The 14,070-nt window shown below is 49.7% G+C and overlaps 1 protein-coding gene and 1 long non-coding RNA gene across 2 annotated transcripts in view; both read left to right on the top strand.

Annotated features, from left to right (window-relative positions):
* Positions 1–14,070, top strand: part of LOC144155573 (phosphoenolpyruvate carboxykinase, cytosolic [GTP]-like) — a 65,534-nt gene that overhangs the window by 4,315 nt on the left and 47,149 nt on the right. The gene's annotated exons all lie outside the window — the stretch shown is intronic.
* Positions 5,710–7,149, top strand: LOC144172619 (uncharacterized). The gene is made up of 2 exons (XR_013323064.1): positions 5,710–5,953; positions 6,951–7,149. It is a non-coding gene; the product is annotated as an uncharacterized LOC144172619 (long non-coding RNA).

Genomic DNA, 14,070 nt, shown 5'->3' with positions numbered 1-14,070 from the left:
ATGACATATGGGCACGAGTGAGGCCTCCTTTTGCGCGCATTGGACACGGTCACGGCACTCATGCCGAAAGAAGGCATAACTCGGCTACTTGAGCTGCACTTATTACTCGAAACGGCGCGGTGAAATAAAATGTCAGGTGCAGGCACAGGCTGGGCGATCTATCAACTATGCTTTACGCCTCACTATAACTTAACTAGGCCGAACAAGAAGTGCGCTGCACAGAGGACATGTGAAACCCACTAAACAACAAAAAGATTGTGAAAGATCGCCCAGCCTGTGCCTGCATCTGAAATTTTATTTCCTCGCGCCGTTTCGAGTAATAAGTGCAGTTCTTAAGTAGCCGAGTTATGCCTTCTAAACCACGGAGCGCAATCCACTCGAGATAGCCTTATTACGTACGCGGCTATCACCGCGCACTACCGCCTCCTCCGCCAGAAATACCCCCCAGCCCACTCCTCACTTTCTACAAAGGAAGAACGCTTGTGGCGGCTCCTCCAAATGCCCTTCCGTGCCGCGCCAGCCTTTATCGCATATACCCCGATCAGTACCCATCACCCCTATGCCCCCACTGCGGGGATGTCGACACCATCTGCCACGCTATGTGGGCGTGCCCTCGAAACCCCTTACCCCTAATCCCCTCTGTTGATCAATGGGAGGCGGCGTTGGGCGGCTCTGACCCCGGGGTCCAGAAAGCCTTGGTGGAACGTGCTGCCGAAGTCACCGCCGGGCTGCGCCCAGTGGTCACCACCCGCCCCTCAATTGCATACTGCAATAAAGTTTATTCCTCCACCTCCTCGGCATGCGTGCCGTGACCGTGTCCAGCGCGTGCAAAAGGAGGCCTCACTCGTACCACCGTGCACGGCCGCTCGATAAGAAACTGGCAGAGCACTGCCTGCCGCGTTGCCGCTTTGCTACAGGCCTGCGCATACGGTAGCCGCGATGCGGGGACTGCGATGCGGGGACGAGTCTGTTCGGTATCATCACGTATATCCTAGGTATCGTGCAAGAGTCTGTGATACCGCCTTATCGGTGCCTTGGCTAGCGACACGCGCCCCGGTGAACTGCCCTACCCCCGCTCCTTCTTATGGGTACGTGTTCGCTAAATTCTGCCTTATCGCCGCCCCGTATGCTGCACCACGTGCGCGACAGGCCGCACCACGCGCCTTTCTTTGTTTTTACGGCGAAGCTGTTTCTGGCTAGGGATCCGTGAATTTCAACAGCAGAGCTTTGGCTGAGCTTTGTCCGTCCTAAAGAAAAAAGATGTTAGGGAGGTCCCGGGAATCGAACCCGGGACCTTTAAAACGCCGTGAAACCGGCAGCCCGACCACTAGGCCACCTGAGGGGTGCGGGGTTAGCAGCGGCGGGGGCCAATAACATGTGCAGCCCATTGGAAAGAAAAAGAAATAAACCCTTACCGGGGTCGGAATCGAGCCTATGTCCCCCGCGTTATGAAACCGGCGTCTATCCGATTGACCTATGCTTTTTTTTTTTTTTTTTTTTCCGGGCGCACAGCATTTTCTTTGGGTTCGTAGCGCGGGCGTTGGTTTTCGACTTGGCCGCCGGTTCTAGCGCGTGCTAACGCGGTCCACTTCGGGAGAGCTAGATGTGAAAGCCTGCGGACGAAACGATCGGCGCCTGCCAGACATGGAGAACTTTCAGCGGCGAGTTTGGAAATAAATGTGAGGTGCAACAGCCGGGTCTCCGACTAAGGGAGGGGGGCCGCCAGCTCTGCTGTTTCTCCAGCCACCCCAATGTTTTTAGTTACCATATTTATAATGATAGTGCTAATCACTGTCACGCGGGAGAGAGTGAAGCGTTTTAGTTCGCTTTGACAGAAAATGCAAAGTCAATCTTAAGAACAACAAGCCATATTCCCGTGGCCGGCATTGTCTTTCGATTGCATGTATGTTTTTATTCCATTGAAGATGTCGCAGGGCATAAAATGACGGATTCGAGCCGTTGTGTGCTTGTATTTGTTTTCCTTGTTATTTGGGATCTTCCAGCGATTTTTTGTTTGTGTACATTGCTAATACGAGATCCAATTTAGTACAAGCGCACTGGGAGGTAGTAGTACTTGCAAATATTACCCCGGTCGTGTTCGAAATTTTGAATTCCAGTTACCTGGATATTAAACGAAAATATTTTTGATATTTCTCTTTTTCTTGGGAACGCTCGAAAAGGCGAAAGGACGAGAATGAACAAAAAGAAATTCGAGAGGCGACCACACAACGGGCGCGATATTGCGTTACCTGAATTGAGCTATTATTAACTGAAATTATTGGCTGATATAAATTGATTGTTTGATTGAATGAAGTTAATAATTTGATTCATCATTTTTTTTCGACCTTGACCAATCCCCCCATGAGAGTATGTACTACATTTGGGTATATGTCATTTTCGCAATTATCAACTGGGCCATACACGAGCTGCGCCAATTTTTTCGCTTTGCGTGTGCAAACACTCACTTCTCACATTTCATGCGAAATCGTTTGCGAATGCTTACATTAGTTATCTATGGGAAACATTTTTTAAGATCTCTGTAGCTCTCAGATAATAACGCTTTCTTAAACATTTTACACTGGCGTCTCGCTTCGGCCCTGTTTACGCTCGCACCGCCCTCTTTTTGTCGGCGTTCCAATAAGCGCTTGCGGGTCTAGTTTTCTCCGGCTCCGCGGGCGGCAGTATCGTTGTCAAGGCAATGTCCGTTCTCCCTTTTGAGTCTCACTTCTCCTTCGTCGTTACAGTGGGCGAGCCGCGTATAATACCTCAGCTTCACTGGTCACACACCTTCACGTAGTATAATGGCTCATGAATTTTGTAGTTAGCTGGTTAAAGCGTATTATTGGTTGGGTTGATAAGGAAGGGAGATACAGAGTGCGCTCAGTTCAAGTTCATGGGCTAAGTTCAAGTTCGGGGGCATGATGGGCTAAGGGTACCGTACCCTTAGCCCATCGTGAATCATGTGCGGCTTGCCTAGCAAGGTGACGTCGCCCTGCTAGGCAAGTTGCGCGCGATTAACAAGTCTTAAAAACCCGGTGTTAGTGAACATCGAATTGCTGGAAAAATACACGGGCCGCGCTGAGTTATCGAAGTAAAAAACAGAAATCGTGGCATGCAGGAACACTAAACAAGCGCGCTCCCCGCAAGGATCCGTAGAGCGTGGTTCATAAAATCGTGTTTGCGTGTTTCCTCGCATTCCTTTCTTCATCTTCACCGCGAACCAATCTGAGCTTTTTATACACTTGCTATGCAGCAGTGAATAAGTCTATCGCCAGGGGATTGCAATAATGCTTTCACATTCACAGCACGTAAATTTCGTTTTTTTTTTTTTTTTTTTTTTTCATTCATCTGCCGTCTGTGCACACTGGGAGAGGAAAGTAAAATCCACTATGTTGATACACCCTCCGCAAATCTTCGCCGGTAGCGCCTCTTGACTTTTACAATTCAACATGCGCGCACACGAAAGTTTGCATACGCTGCATAAAGCAAGAGTGTTCTTATGTTAGAGTAAAGCGCAGTGGCTGTTTGTGTGTCAATGAACCGGCTAGGCAGCGGAGCCTCCTCTATCCCACTATGGGCGATGGTGAGTCACGGAAGTTGTGCATTTTATAAGCATGCGTAGACCGCGGGATATGTCCGCGTGCAAGAGGAGCCTCTTCATTTCAGGCGAAATAATTTTTGAAAAAGGTTAAATCGCTTCGAGGGCGGTGTGCGGTAATTCTTACGGATGCCAAGTCAGCCTCAACGTTTGCAGCTTGGATTTCCCGCAGGTAAAACTTGCCAACGCTCCCTGCGTCACCTTCAGCAGTTAAATGAAAACGGACTTTCCGTTCGCGTCCAGTGAGTTCCTTCCCATGTAGGAGTGCTTGGAAACGAAACCGCGGACAAGTTGGCCTGTGGAGCGACATCGTGTACTCGTTTTCTGGAAGCGGCTCCAGACGAACGGCGAATTTTGAAAACCATCATTAAAGAACACTTCAGATCTCTTTGGCGACCACAACACCAACCTTGTGTTACCAAAGGAATGAAGATTACAGAGGCATCCTTACTGTTCCGCATCCGGACCAACTCAGCGCAGAAACTGGCGTGGCTCCATAAGCTGAACCTTATCTCCTCGCCTCTGTGCGCACTGGTGTAACAGGTGACATCGGACATTTTCTTATGGACTGCCGAGAGCATACGACGGAGAGATTAGTTTTGTTTAAAGGACTTTGAAGCAGAGCCGCTCCGCATGCCTCTTCGGATATCCTTTTTCCTACAGGCCATCGGATCACCAGGAGGGACATTTTGCGCCTGATCCTCGGGTTTTTAAGGGACACACGCCTCAGTGAATCCTGGCGATTTCCCGCGACAGGAGCAATTGCCGGCATACCACGCAGGGCTAGGTCCATCTGTTAATACACATCATCATCACCACTATCACCTTAATTCCGTGGGAGCCATTGAGGTTCACTGCGAAATGAAATAGCGCGTGTTTGACAAAATACCAGATGGACGAAGACCAACCGCTTGCTTGAACGTCCTTCCTAATGCGCTTCGTCAAACGCGCTGTTCCCGTTTCGTATACGGCATGCACCAAGTAGTCCAAGCCCCAGCAGTTCACTGATGGGATTAACACGCTGCGAAAAGAAAATTTCTCATAAATTAAAAAAAAAATGTTTTGAACGCTTAGTTTGTTTTACAGGGGGGAGGGGGGGATTTGTAGCATTGCGCTATAAATACGGTTCTTTTTCCAGCGTTTAGACGCCAATGAGAACTGGAAATGTTAATACTTTTTGAGGTTTCTTCAGGAAATTGCGTGCCTTTCTTACAATCATTCAGCCTGTTTCTCGTCATTCTTGTAAGGTATCTACTAAAATGTCTTGGGGCACAGTGAGGCAAAAACGAAGGAGAGATAAGTTCTGAAATAAAAAGAAAGTTGATTTCTACCGAAAATTTAGTCCTACATTTTGTCTTGTGCTTGGTTTATTTGGACGCGTTTTATTGTGATGAAAACCATTTTTGAAGTTGACCCCCGCACCTCCTACCACCGTTGCTCGCTATTTACCCTTCACCGCATGACGTGCTGCCAGTATGCGGTCAGGCAGAAAAAAGCATGAGCATAGGTTAGTATGGAGAGCTACATACTGCCTGAACAAGGCAGCGAATCGCGCCATTAAGTTGTACATAAGTCACAGTTCGCTAATTCGGCCGAATACTGAATTGCATCGGACCGCTATTGTCAAGTTCTTCACTGTGGCTTTTCTAACTAGGGCTAGGAGTATTGTGATGATTATACGCCCCCAAAGATTTAGCATTGTCACGGTATCGTCAACCGTTCGGTAAGTCAACGCCTTATCACGATGGGAAAGCTGCAAAACCGGGAGGGTATTGACACCTGCGCTACGAGACCTTTTGTTGTGTGAGCATCGTCTGCTACGCCGTCTCCTTTAGAGCCAGGGGCTCCGGAAGACTCGAGCCCGCCGCCCCCCTCCCCCTCTTGTCAAAAAGAAGGGGCTGAGCCCCCCCCCCCCCCCCCCAAAAAAAAAAAAAAAGCTGGCTGGAGTGGTCCAAAGCACGAGGCCCAATAGTTGAGCGGTAAAAAGCGCAAAGGCTCATGGGTACATTGTTTTCTCTCGAGGAGTGCCGCCACTTTCGGTTCGAGATCTCTTCTGCTCGCCCGTACGCCGGCGGCTTTCACGCGCGTGTGTGTTTACCGAGAAGACAAAACGCTTGCATCGCGAATTTAATAAAAAAAAAATAACTATGGATTCTACTAGGGGTTTCTCTGAAAGGTAAGCGCCCTGTGACTAATAACACGCGCGTGAAAGCCGCTGGCGTACGGGCGAGCAGAAGAGATCTCGAACCGAAAGTGGCGGGAGCAGACGACGTACCCGTGAGCTTTTGCGCTTTTTACCGGTAACCTATACTAATGAGTCACTTTGCCAAAAGGTACAAGGCCCGCTTGTCAAGGGTAATCATTTCTTAAGAACTGTTCTTGCAAGGAGGAGTAAAGTATTTCCTTACCATAGATTTATTCGCGATGTCGATTGTTTCGCTCGTGAAGGCATTTGTAGTGCAGTTCGAGTGCTTGCTGTTCCATAACCAATCAATTAATCACCCGAATTATTATGTTATGTACGATTTTGGAGATTAAGTTGGAATATCAGGGCCGACACCTCCGCGAAAAAAAAAATCTATCCATTTCAGACGCCAAAAAACGGTCTTGTTTCATAACTACTACTACATCATCATCATCATCTACTGCCCTGAGCCCCCCCACCTTCAAAACGCTTCCGAAGCCTCACCACCTGTTAAGAGCGCTAACTCTCTGCCATGCATGCAGATTGCGCGGCTTTGTTGACAGACCGCCGCGCTAGACAAAGCAAGTGCGCGTTTTCACTACGCCTTCGTTTTTTCTGCCGTGTCCCTTCCCCCTACGCTTGAGTCAGGGACGACGTGGTCGGCGATTGAATTAAGTGGCGTGCGACCGCTTTGTACGCAGTGGGAACGCGACAAGTAACGCACGGGAAGCAGTTCTGCAGTCATTGTGCACTAGAAGTCAACATATGCGTCTACAATAATAAAAAAAAATGGCGGCAGTGGCGGCGCCTTTATTCCTATAAGAATCCCGCTTTGACGCTTTCTATTGGTGGCAGCTTGGCATGCGAATGAGACAGCCCCTTGTAGAATTTTCACCGAGGGGCAAGACCCTGAGAAAGCTGCATGCAGCACTGCGGATGAACCAGCAGTTCAGGCCGTTCGCGATAAGGCCGTACATCTGGGGGGGGTGTCATAACTACGGTGGCTCTGTTCTGACGCTCACATTAACGTTGTGAGGAACTTGTTCCTGACCTTGTGGGCGGTCCTTTTAAGGATGGATTCCGTCACCTGAAAGCCTTGAAAAACGAGTGAGATCCGATCGAGGACGATGTGGACCTTGCGCCTGACCTGTATCATTCCCTTCCCAGGCGCGTTGCCGGTGTTGCCCAGTACGACGGAGCATTCCAGCGCCATTAACTTCCAAGTTCGACCTCCGGGAAACCCACTCCAGACGCTACTGGAGACTCTAAGAAGCGCCGAGACATTGGCGTGTACACATTGTCGCCTTAAACGTTTCCAGATCCCCGCTTAAAATAAAATAAGGGGGCCAGTGGGCTCCACCACCTGTGCATTTGTTGTTCCTAACGCGGCTGCTTGGTTATCCAGCTCTTCTTACCGCACGCATGAAGTGACAACCGATATGAAAAAGCTATAGAAAATACGAGCATTGTCCGCTGCTGTCTAAGCATTCTTCCGCCGCTTCTCCGTTTCACCAACCTTGCGTTTCCTTGGTGGCACTGGGGGAACAGCTAGATCAATTCAGTCTGTTTTTTTTTATTTGTACTTTTCTTAGTTAATGGCTTGAGGGTGCTAAATTAAACCGAGCGTTGTCGCTTCGTAAGTTCGTTTTCAGTATTTCTTTCGTTTGTAATTTTTTTTTATTAAACGCGTAAGGGGATGGATTAGGTGCGTCTTTGAGATTTCGTTCATTTTTCTATTTTTGCGTATTTGTAGGAAGGCTGAATCGAGGGTCAAGCGGGTATCTTTTCAAAGCCTCTGTTTGGGTGCGTGACGCCGCAGAATTCTGGGTCCGAGACGCCGGGTGACTGCGGTGGCTGGATAGCGTGACCGCGGACGAGCTGCGACGACAAGCCGGGCCCTAAAGTGCTCTGCACTCAAAATTTGCACACTCTTCGCGCAGTGGTGGGGAAATGCGGTAGCATTTTAGTCGCTGGGCTTTTTGAATGAAGCTGGATTAAAAATTTCGCCATCAGGAGAAATGTATACGAGTGTGCGCTCATTGGGCGTCAATTTAACAGGTTCAGTCAATTACTGGTGAGTGCGCAATGAGTGCATACTTGGGTATGTGCCATGATGGGCACATAATGGGTGTGCACCTGCTGCAGGAATTCAGTAGCCACCACACTACCTCCAGTGGGCAAGTATAGGGCTAACGAAGCACTGCTACCACGAGTTTTCGCGCGTGCGCACTGAGCACATGCGGTATCTCAATGCACGGTAATCTTATGGAGGGGGGCGGGGTTGTGATCATGGCGAATCATGCGGTGGGGTCCGGTTGTGCGACAGGTTTGTGTTGAAATTGAATTCCTCTCCACTTCGACCTCGTCTCCCTTCTCGGAGAGACTTCATGCGCAGATATGCCTCGGCCTATCAGACTGACAAAGCGCACGTAGTGAAGTAAGTTGAGTGAGTCAAGAAGTCTGATTTCACCAGCTTTTCCGCTCGCCGAACAGGCACGATTGAGCGCTGATTATTAGGGCGGCAGTGCTTGTGACACGTTCTTGGTGGGAGGGGGGAATCGGGGAATGACCGCAGCAAGGCCAACCAGACGACGCTTGTATGCGATCGGCGGAAATGTGGGCCTTGGAATGCCCGGCATTTGAAGAGCAGTCGCGGCTTTAGAAAACAGATTCGCGCGACCCTGCTGCGCAGCTGTTTTCGTGTGGACGTTATGATAGCAGGCACTTTCGATTACTGTGGCTCGAGAGGCGAACGTGGCGTGCGTAATGAAGAGCCAGGTTTTTCAGCGATATATACTGCAAGTGGGATACCGGTTCGCGCGGGCGTTGGGCGCTCTGGGTTCTCCGTCCTTGGAATCCACGGCGAACCCTCAACGGGGAGCCCAGATTCTGCGAGGGTACGCTCGTCAAGCCAAAGCGTTCACAGAAATGCGGTGTGCAAATTCATACTGGGCCACAAATTCATAATATGAGAAGGGGGACCGCGTGGGCTCCTTACGGCACTTCCACCGGCCTCCGTGACCGTGGCCATGAGTTCCCAGTCAGTGCAAATGCTTAGAGGCCTTTGAGCGGCCATAAAACGTCTTAAAGAGCACCCAATGAACATCAATTTGCCCCTGCATTTGTGCTACGTAAGTAATTGCTTTGTCAACGTTACCAGCTTTCACTCTTTAAGGGGCCATGAAGACAAAATGCACCTTGTTTAACTTGAAAGAACATAGGCTTCAGTAGCTCAATTAGCTCCATTACTGCCATGCAAGACGTTTTTGTAACCGAAAAAACGCAGAGTGTAGATAAAACTTTCAAATTTCGCGCTGAAAGTTTTTCTATACTTTCAAATTTCGCGCTACCCGCCGCGGTATCTCAGTGGCTAAGGCGTTGTGCTGCTGTGCACGAGGACGCGGGTTCAATTCCCGGCCGTGGCGGCCGCTTTTCTGATGGAGGCGAAAAGCAAAAACGCTCGTGTGTACGAGATTTCGGCGCACGTTAAAGATCCCCAGGTGGTCAATATAAATCCGGAGCCCTCCACTACGGCGCGCCTCATCGTCCGCGTTGCGTCGGCGCGTTAAACCTTACAATCAAATCAATCAAATTTCGCGCTACAGTGACGTGTTGTGGGCTGGAGTGACGTAATATGGGCCGGCACTAAAAACACGATTTTCAGGATGTTAACTGCACGTTATCGTTCAAGTGGTGCGGTCAAACTGAACTACAGGCCCCACTACAATCGTCCAGTCATGTGTTTTAGAAATGGTCTTGCTCCGAGATCGCCGATCGCATAAACAAGGTTCTGTGACGTCATAGAAAAGTTGCGGGAAAGTGGCTAGGGAGTCGCCACTGCTTCACGCATTTTCTTCGATACCTTCATTATTTGTTCGAAGTTTGCGGAGGGAGTCGCCACTGCTTCACGCATTTTCTTCGATACCTTCATTATTTGTTCGAAGTTTGCGGTAAAATTGGTACCACTGTTATCGGGACAAAGCAGTCTTTTTAATTAACCCAGCTTGTATTTTGTCTTTATGGCCCCTTTAAAAATCTTGTTCCCCATTCACTTGTTGACTTCGAGTATTTCGACAGGCAGTGAAGACGGTATACCGGCCTGCATTCTCGTTGCTCCTTGATCTATATCGCTTATTGCACGAGGAAGCTGACTGACAGTCTGCCGGAATGTATGGTACTGGTATAAATGCACAGATGCATATATTTACGGGGGGGGGGGGGGGGCTAGCTTTTGTGCCCACATGTGGCCAAAGTCAGTCTTCCGCAAGGAGGCGAGAACAGATTGATTGAGGTTTAACGCGCCGACGCTACATGGGCGATGAGGCGCTCCGTAGTGGAGGGCTCCGGATTAATTTTGACCCCCTGGGTAAACCTGCGCCGAAATCTGGAACACACGTTTGTTTTCGCTTTTCGCCTTCATCGGAATAGCGGCCAGTGGAAGTTGTCCATCGCCTTGCGACCGCAATGCCGCTCGTTTTGGTCCATTTGCTGCCATTGCAAATATCATCCGTTCTTTTTTGGTTCTGGTGTTGGATGTACAGCGTGCACTCTTAGTCACTCCATCTCATTGGAATCCCTCCGTTTTTATGCCTCCTGACACTCATGTATATGCATTTCGGTATCCTTCACTCAGCCGAGTCGAGGAAACACACGGGGGGACAGACTCAGAATACGGCCATTAGTCCTGATAAACGTATTGACCAGTCAAGTGAACGAGCCAAGACCCCATTTTTTTAAATTCTGGTCACCCGTGCCTCCCCGTGCGTGTTTTATGGTGTGCCAGTTACATTTCGCTACGACTAGAGGGTGTACTAGCAAGCAGCTTCTTTCCGATGGGGCAGTATGCGGTGGCTTGTTCGTCTATAGTTCATCTCACAAGCTAGCTGCAGCACTGTGGAGGCTACATTGTTATCAATAGTGCGCCCACTGAGGGCGCCTAATCCGCCGTGAAGGGGGTCCTCAAAGGACACTCCCTTCTCCCCTCTCGGCAAGTGGCACCGCACGGCCCCGGCGCCTTTTGCCGCTTCCTTCGCGGTGAGTTAGGCGCCCTGAGGGGGACAACAATGTAGCCTCCACAGTGCTGCAGCTAGCTTGTGAGATGAACTATAGTCTTGCGAGTGTCTAGCCAGTCAGCCGCCTACTATATGCGCAGCTTAGCTTCCTGTACGCTTCTACAAGGCCTGGGCGACCGACCGGAACGCGCCTTTCGCTGATTGGAATGGGGCCCTGCTGATGAGATGCCGGCCGCTTGTTCCGCTCTGTAGGGGTGCATTCTGTTAAAGTTCTCTCTCTCTCTCTCTCTCTCTCTCTCTCTCTCTCTCTCTCTCTCTCTCTCTCTCTCTCTCTCTCTCTCTCTCTCTCTCTCTCTCTCTCTCTCTCTCTCTCTCTCTCTCTCTCTCTCTCTCTCTCTCTCTCTCTCTCTCTCTCTCTCTCTCAAGAATAGTCACAAGCACGACACAAGTCGCGCACGTTTCAGCCCCGTGCGAATTTTGGACCCTCTCCAGAATCTCCGGCGAATAAACATTCGTTCCAGGCTGCGCATTGGTGACGCAAATGCATGTATTTATTTTGCTATCACGGCTTGGCACGCGCAACGAGCGCAACTTGGGAGCGATACGCGTGTCGCTGACGGGTATCGAGGTCGCGTGCTACGCGTTCACGTCATACTTGCTTATCAAAGCCGGTGCTTCGCTGCTATCGCTCTTGTCCACATTGCAGACGGCGATAATCGGGCCTTCGTTACCGCAACCTTCCCCCCCCCCCCCCCGCCCCTTTTATATGGCTTTCTTCCCGGGCGCACGCCAAGCTGAACAGCGCGGTGGTCTTTGCGTGGGGAACACGTGTTGAAAATTCGCTCATATTGTGGGCCGTTCATTGCGCATTGTCGTTCATCACGCCGTGCTTCTACGGGACAGCACAAGTTAAATTCGTGTAATAAAGAGGCATCTTGTTTGGGCCAATCACTTCGCTTCTGCCATCTTCGACGGATCATTGCCGAGCATAATTTTCCATTTTTCAAAAGTACTAAAGCCCGTCGCTCCTCTCCCTGTCGAACAGGCCTCGCGATTCCTTGTCGCATTTCGGCGCCTGAAGTTTTGCTAGAAAAGCGAATTAGCCCAAAGTTGGCGTATCAGTTATGGCATATAGGCGCTTTGAACGCCAGTGTAGAATAGAACGTGGCGAAACAAACTTAAAACTTACATGGCTAGGTACACTAAAGGCTGAGTAACTTTTTGTTTCAACGGAAAGATCGCGCGTTCCGTGGCCCTCTCAATTTTTCTTCGACAACTAACGATGCCTTATTTGTTGAGAAAGCAATAGTTAGAGCTGGCATTTTTCTTTCCCTTTTCTCTTCCATTTTTTTTTTTTTTTGTGACGTTTCCGAACACGTTCTCAAATCGACCAAAGCGAGCCGGGCCCGGTAATACTCTATTAGTCACCGCCATCTTCCTGAAAGCCTGTCCTCATTGGCGTTCAGTTTTATTTTAGCCAATCAGGAAGGGTTTATTTGATGCCATCTTGGTGTGGCGGTGTAGAGCAAATTCGGCCGCCAAGCACCCCCTCTTTACTTGCGGGAAGGATGGCGTCGGCCAGGCTTTCCTGGGAATGTGCCCATGACGTGTCTCCACCTGGTAGTAGCTGTTGAAAATGCATTTGGAGTTGATCAAACAGTTTCACGGCCGTCTCGTTTCTGGTCAATCGCGCTAATTACACCTGGTTTTGCCGCTGGCTGGGTCAATTATACATGCGCTAGTGGTAGTATAGTAGTAGTAGGTGCGGTAGGCTGTCGCGTTCACCCGCGTGCACTCAAAGCGAAACGTTTCAATGAAATCTAAACTGAAAAAAAAAAAAAAGCCTACCGCCTGTGATGTGGTCTCATTTTTTTTTTTTTTTTTTGCTGTTGTCTTTTTAAAAGCGCGTGACCGTGAAAAGTTTCAGCACACACTTATTTTAAATTTGCACGTCCCGGCTGCCTCCGTGTTTGTCATACACTCGCGGTTTGTGATGTCACAAAGTGGCGCGCGAAAGTGTATGGTGTGTCGGCATCTGTTTTTACGTTTTTTGTATTCTCTGTGTTAATAAGCAACTGCTGCCGCTGCGAGTGGTATATTGGTATTCACAATGATCTAATCTACCGACATAGGCAAACTTGTTTTTACACTAAATTTAGTGTCCCTTTAAGTGGTGACGTTAAGTATCTGCAAAAAAAAAAAAAAAACGCAGATGGTATAATTTACGTTTCGATGCGATAGCGGTACTTCGTCGTCGAGAGAGCGGTTTGAAAGTGAGCTGCTGCATCCACCATTTGTGCTCTCCAAATACTGAGTGTCAGCTGAGAAGACTAGTCTAGCCGCAACAGAAGAGGCAAGAGGTCACCAAGTCTTGTGTGGCTTAATACGTGGGTGTGAAAGGTCGCGGATGTGGAGTGTTAGTCATTTTGAGTAAGAAGGTGACGGTATGAATTTTTCAGTTTGTGGCGTCGTGGCGGGACTCAGCGTTTTGAATTTTTGCTGACGCTTTGGTTCGTTGCGCCAACCATCGTTTGCTCCGCTTTTCTGGTGGAGGCGAAAAGCAAAAACGCCCATGTGTTTGAGATTTCGGTGCACTTTAAAGATCCCCAAATGGTCAAAATTAATCCGGAGCCCGCCACTACGGCGCGCCTCATCGCCTGCGTTGCGTCGGCGCGCTGAAATCAATCAATCAATAAATCAATCAGTCAATCAATAAATCAACCAATGTTCCGAAAAACTCCGGCCTTAATTATCACCTCTTGGTCAGAGGTGTTGCTTCAAGCGTGTATCGCCGACTACGCCGAGGCTCACAAGGAGACGACACATGGGAGAACATGCACCGCGTTCTCCATGGCGGTAAGAGCTCCCCTAGCTATTCCCGTACATTGCAAGAAATGGGGCAGCGGTCAAGTGGTTCTCTGTGGTGCTGCGCGGAGGACCACACCAGCGTCCTAGCAACAGCCCTCAGAGGCCGGCCCACACAGTTCCAACCTGACCCGGCCGATATCCAGCGGTTGATAGGAGCGGACAACGGGAGAGTCGAACGAAGGCAGAAGCGTCTAGGGCTTGCAGGAAAGGCGAAGGAAGGGGGCCCTCTTAAGGTGGCGTTTCCGGCTTCACGAAACGACTCGTCGTGGCTTTCTCAGCGTTTTGTTGCTTTGCTTTCCACCATGGCGCGATCTATTTTCCGCAGCATTTATAGCAGAACGTTCCCCTCCACCGTGTGGGGAACGGCGCGCGGACAGCAGACCATACTTTGGGTGCGATCAGTATGT

Source organism: Haemaphysalis longicornis, unplaced genomic scaffold (assembly GCF_048455015.1).
Source record: "Haemaphysalis longicornis isolate Haplotype H1 unplaced genomic scaffold, Haemaphysalis longicornis Haplotype H1 scaffold_1, whole genome shotgun sequence".
Classification (NCBI taxonomy): Eukaryota; Metazoa; Arthropoda; class Arachnida; order Ixodida; family Ixodidae; genus Haemaphysalis; species Haemaphysalis longicornis.
Note: the sequence above shows the minus strand (reverse complement) of the source record. Positions and strands in the feature narration are given on the sequence as shown.